This window comes from Hylobates moloch, unplaced genomic scaffold, assembly GCF_009828535.3.
Source record: "Hylobates moloch isolate HMO894 unplaced genomic scaffold, HMol_V3 SCAFFOLD_14, whole genome shotgun sequence".
Lineage (NCBI taxonomy): Eukaryota > Metazoa > Chordata > Mammalia > Primates > Hylobatidae > Hylobates > Hylobates moloch.
In genome coordinates this window covers 15,128,004-15,133,807 of record NW_026652289.1, presented here as the reverse complement: position 1 = coordinate 15,133,807, position 5,804 = coordinate 15,128,004, and the positions used below count along the sequence as shown (strand labels likewise).

Genomic DNA, 5,804 nt, shown 5'->3' with positions numbered 1-5,804 from the left:
TGTAACCCAGATATTAAATAAGTGATACTGGCAAGGAACAATCAGAAACCAACTTTATTATTTTCTCCCCCTGCTAGTCAAGGTCATTTTGTGTTGCTGATTCTCTTTGCCTGTGGATGAAATCTTGTCTTGCTCCTGGTAAAATCTCGTATGAACCCCCACAGGACATCCCTTCACTCTATGGTTACTAAGTGCCCTCTGTTCCCTTACACTCCTAAGAGTAGTTTCATTTCAGTAATTAAATATAACATCCTGTGTAACAGTCAAATTCCAAACTTTGTATTTCTAAGTGAGAAGAGGACGGGCCTCTGCCCTGAATACCTCACCCTCCAAGCTGTGGCTTCTAACTCCTCTAGGACCAGAGCCAAAGAGGAGAGAAGAGTTAAGGAGACAGGAAAGAACTCACTTGAAGGGCATCTCTGTGATCTAGCTTTGGTTCTTGCTGTGTTTAATGACAATGCTGGTGTGGGATGCTTTCTGTCTTCTTTGGACAACATCTCCAAGCTGGGGATCCCTCACCTCTAGTTCTCTTGATGAGTATAAATGTATCTTCTTGCTTATAGCTTAGAATTCCTCCTTCAGTCCTGGCATCTAGTGGCACACCTCCAACCCCACTCTGTTGATATTTTCTTGCTCCTCCTGGAAGCCCTGCTGGCAGGATCTAAAACAACTCCAAGCTGCTGCCCTGACATGTGGCCTTCATCTGGCCCCCAGGTGAGAGAAACGTCTGACCCACCATCAGACGGAGGACACCAGACCCAAACACAGCCCTGTCCTCAGCTGCCACAGCTGGTCCAGCCAGCCTCTCACCTGTGAAGACTTTTTTGTAGGCATATGTTATTCACCGCAGGGTTCACAGCTCCAGCTGTGCAAATAAACCCCTTCTAGCCACCTCTCTTACCTTGAGAAAAGTGAATCATTTTTAGGTTAGGGGGTGAGGAGTGGGCAAGAGAGGTCTGGAGCTTGGGTGAGAAATGAAACTCAAAGCCCAAGTTTTCCCAAACCAATCCTCTCTCCAAACTCCAGGTTCTTCTCTCAGACTCCCCATCCTCTTTTATGGCCTTGTGTAGGAGGTCAGCTAAGGGCCACAAAACAGGATTTTGGCCCCTCTTTTGCAAGTTCTGGGGACTCTGGAGTCCCAGTCTTGCACTTTGGAATGTGGGAGTCGTTGAGGCATTATCTTGGAACTATCAACCAAAAATGAGATAGGAAAGAGTATTCGGGAGAGGTAGACTATTTATCCCACACATTTAAATTTACCTTTGAATTATTTACCTTCAGATGAATATCCAAAAGAAAACGGTTTTCTCACTCACAGTGTCTCTAGTCCCTCAACACTTAAAATCTTCACTCTGGGAAATAAATTATTCAATAACTTAAGTGTGTTCTTAAGCCAAGCCAACAGACCAAACATCTTTGATGTGTGGCTAAAAGCTGGGCCATGATGAATCTGAATTTCGTTTTTCTTTTCAGTCTACAGGCTTCGCTCCTTGACTTTGATCCACCCTTCATAAAGCTATAGGCAAACGTATCACCGATTTTGTTCTTATAAACTACACATACATTCACACACCCTCACATTCGTCTTGTACTAGAGATGCAACCTATAAAAGATGACACAGCAGTGACTCAAGAGTTTGAGCAGCTACCTCACCTCTTTATATAGGTCTTCATCCAAAATTCTCCCTGGGAAGCCTCCTTGAGGTTCAAGGCCACTAGGCAAGCAGGCATCTGTCTCTCTGGAAATGCTGGCAGATCATCACCCCAGGAGAATCCCAACTGAGAGGAGAAAGGAAAATAAAGAAAATAATTGTTTTAATGAATAAACAAATATGGAATATAGTCCAGGGCCCTGGGTATCTGCATGAGCATGGGACAGAGAAGCTAACAATTGTGAATCAGGAGGAGACAGGTCACAAGAGGCAGTCATTTCCCTCTAGGCCACCACCTGAGCATCTCTAAATGTAGGAATGTGAGAAAAGTAATTCCTAAAATTATGGGATTCTAATTAGTGTTGAGGTGATTATGTTTCTTTTCTTTTCTTTTTTTATTTTTAGACAAAGTCTCACTCTGTAGCCCAGGCTGGAGTGCAGTGGTGTGATCTCAGCCCACCGCAACCTCTGCCTCCCAGGTTCAAGCAATTCTCCTGCCTCAGCCTCCAGAGTAGTTGGGATTACAGGCACGTACCACTGCACTCGGCTAATTTTTTGTATTTTTAGTAGAGACGAGGTTTCACCATGTTGGCCAGGCTGGTCTTGAACTCCCGACCTCAGGTAATCCACCCGCCTCGGCCTCCCAAAGTGCTAGGATTACAGGTAAGCCACTGTGCCCGGCCAATTATGTTCCTTTTACATTGATTTTCTTGGAGCATCAGTTCTAACTAGGATTCCTCAGGGTACAGATAAGAAACATTCCATAATTATTCTCCACAATAGGGATAGACAAACTAGGGGACCCTCATGCAAGCCAGGCCGCTACCTGTTTTTGTACCACTTTGAGCTGAGAATAATTTTTAAATGGTTGGAAAAGATCAAAAGAAAAATAATATTTTATAACCTATGAAAATTATATGAAATTCAAAATTGAGCTTCTATAAATACACTTTTATTGGAACCCACCCATGCTCATTTGTTTGTGTCTCCCTGGCTACTTTCACACTACAATGGCAGAGTAGAGTAATTGCGATTGAGTGTGCATATGGCATACAAGGCCTAGAATATTTACTCTGTGGCCCTTTAAGGAAAACTGCTCCACAATCATGAAGAAGGTCACGGAAAAGGAGGTGACATCAGTGGGAAGAGGTAGTCTGGCTCCAATCCACAATGGTGGATGTCTCCCAAGTAGCACTGGTATTTCCGCCTTCTACTAAAAAAAATAATTTTTTTTTTTTTTGAGACGGGGTCTCACTCTGCTGCCCCAGGCTGGAGTACACTGCTGCACTCTTCACTGCAACCTCTGCCTCCCAGGTTCAAGCAATTCTCCTGCCTCAGCCTCCTGAGTAGCTGGGATTACAGGCGTATGCCACCATGCCTGGCTAATTTTTGTATTTTTAGTACAGACAGGGTTTCACCATGTTGGTCAGGCTGGTCTCGAACTGCTGAACTCGTGATCCACCCGCCTCGGCCTCCCAAAGTGCTGGGATTACAGGCGTGAGCCACCGCGCCTGGCCTAAAACATTTTTAAACCCAAAACCACTGAGGCCCAGAATAGGTATCTTTTGGGATTCTAGAAGAGTAAAATGAGGTGGGAGGGGAAGTAGAAAGGAAAAAAAAAAAAAAAAAAAAGACCATGGGAGTCAAGTCAGTGAGTTCTCACATACAAATGATCTAAAAAGTTTCTGGGCTCCTGGTAAAGCCAAATGATCTGGGCTGCATTCCAGGTCCAAAATGCCCTGATTTCCTATTTTTGTTCCCTTTCAGGCCTCCGATTTCAAAACTTTACTGTTACCCTATTTAGGGTCACTATGAAAACAGCTTAGAAGTTAGCCTTAGAATTTCAATTCAGAGATATGGGAGACTTTTGTACTAAGGACCTAAAACCTTTAAAAGATGTTTGCTTTATTGCCTCCAAATGCCTACTTCCAAAGTTTTGCCAGGAACATGTAAGCCAACAAGGAGCTTATTATCTGTGGTTTGACTAAAATCCCGTAAAAGCTATTAGAGTATAAGCTTCCAATGAAACTGTAAGTTTCCCCAATTAAATCGATAATCCCTCAAGTAGAAAGCATGACAGCTTCAGCTCTCCTCAAACTGCCTAGCACCTAGTAAGATGCCATTGTAAATACTTGCTGAATAAATGTTCCATATATTCAGTTTGCTTCTTGTTATATATTGCAACTGTGTGTTAATTATTGACATAATTCTGGGTATTTAATACATTTTAATGTGATCATATTAACTTACATAAGCATTTGCATGCACACATCAAAATTCCATACATAAGGAATTCTACATACACAAATGAAAGATAACAGATACACTGTCTGCCCCTACAGATCAATCCAGAGATTTGTGTCACATGGACCAAGTTCATATTCATTCACAAAATGAGAATCTGCTATATGAAATGAGCATTGTGAAAACATTTCCCAAATGCCAAGTAAACGTAACCCCTCCTGTAAATATACATGAAGAAGAAAGCAAATTCCTAGGTAAGCAACACAGACTTTTGACTGTTGAATCTGGGTGAACATTTAGGAGTAAGACAAACCAAAGAATCCATTTCCTAAGTAATAGCAAAAACATTCTTTGGATAATCCTCCATTAGAAGTTATTATTTTCCCTCATAAAGTTAAGAATACTTAATAGAATCTCTCTCATTACAGCATAAATTCACAAGTAATTACATCAGGAATACGTAAAAGAGGTATTAGCAGAACCAGTCAAAACAAGAATCTGAAGCAAGTTTGTACCATCAGCACTTACACAGAATGCACAGGGGGGAGGGACAGCATTAGGAGACATACCTTATGCTAAATGACTAGTTAATGGGTGCAGCAAAACAACATGGCACATGGATACATATGTAACAAACCTGCACATTGTGCACATGTACCCTAAAATCTAAAGTATAATAATAAAAAATAAAAATAAAAAAATAAAAAAAAATTAGCCATTAAGAGCATAAAGCATTAGAATAATAGAAGCACAGTGGCTAAAGCTGTACTTCAGACACTTGACTTGGAATATATATGTTAGCTGACACAAAGTCTCATTCTCAAGTTCAAAGAAAACTTTTGTCTATTATTAAAAAGAGGTACTGGGCAAAATAGTTTCTACTAACCTTTGTAGTCAATGTCCTGGGCCCCAGAACAGGAGTGCTGTGCAGGGTTCTTGATTCCATGTAAAGGAAACAAACTCTGGTTACTTGAAGGCAAAATGCAATTTATCAGGAGGATGTAGGGTAGATGACAGGATTCAGGAAAAGGCTAGTCAACCAAGCACAGAAAAGTGGACAAAATAAAAGGAGGCCAGAAGCACAGCCAAAATCCTAATAGAAGATCCTACATAGATTCTTACTGTAGCCTCATTATACTAGCACCACTGCCAACCCTGGACAGGGAATTCTAGAATGCCCCCTGCTTCTTTGCCCCATGGCCCCAGAGTCAAAATCCAAGGTAGGAACACACCAGGTTTACCTTATTCAAATGTCCATTGCCTTGCTACAAGGAAATGAGAGCAGAGCAGCTGGAAACTCAGGCCTCCTTAATGGGAACCAGGGTCCTGCTGCCACCCATCTTGAGCTTTCCCAAAACAGGGATGGTCTTCAGAGTCTCAACTAATGTCCTTTTTGGATTTGCCTCCCCTTTCTCAAGGAACTGCAAAATAAACACAGTTATCACTATTACACAAAAAAAATGAAATAAATTACAATACTAGATGAAGTATAAGTCTAGGGACTATATACCACAAATGTTCTATGGTCAGTCTTATCTTAAGGAGAAATCACACTTCACTTCTGCATGCTTTTCTAGTCCTTCTAGACTTGAAACCAGTGAGGGGCAATTTAAGGTCAACATCTGCTCCTCACATGCCTTCCACAGCAATATGATGTGAGCACTGCAGTTCCATTGAGCTGTGGCAGTTGGGGTAGTTTAGGAAGACAGTGGAGAACAGCAAGACGGTTAGATCCCAGTGAAAGGAGGAAGTGCCCATGTTTATCCCAACAATGAAGTGTATGTTGAGAAGTGTTGGGAACCTTCAGCTTCAACTCCACAGCAACAGAGAAGAGACTTAGGACTGAAGGATCGCTAACCAACAATGAGATAGCTGCAGACATGCATAGAAGCAGTATTTTCTGTTCAG

General features: G+C 41.8%; 1 long non-coding RNA gene across 1 annotated transcript; it reads right to left on the bottom strand.

The window, feature by feature from the left end:
- Positions 1–1,690: 1,690 nt before the first annotated feature.
- LOC131381147 (uncharacterized) lies at positions 1,691–5,311 on the bottom strand. The gene is made up of 3 exons (XR_009209638.1): positions 5,138–5,311; positions 4,783–4,831; positions 1,691–1,779 (listed from the first exon to the last, which is right to left on the bottom strand). It is a non-coding gene; the product is annotated as an uncharacterized LOC131381147 (long non-coding RNA).
- Between the last annotated feature and the right edge of the window lie 493 nt (positions 5,312–5,804).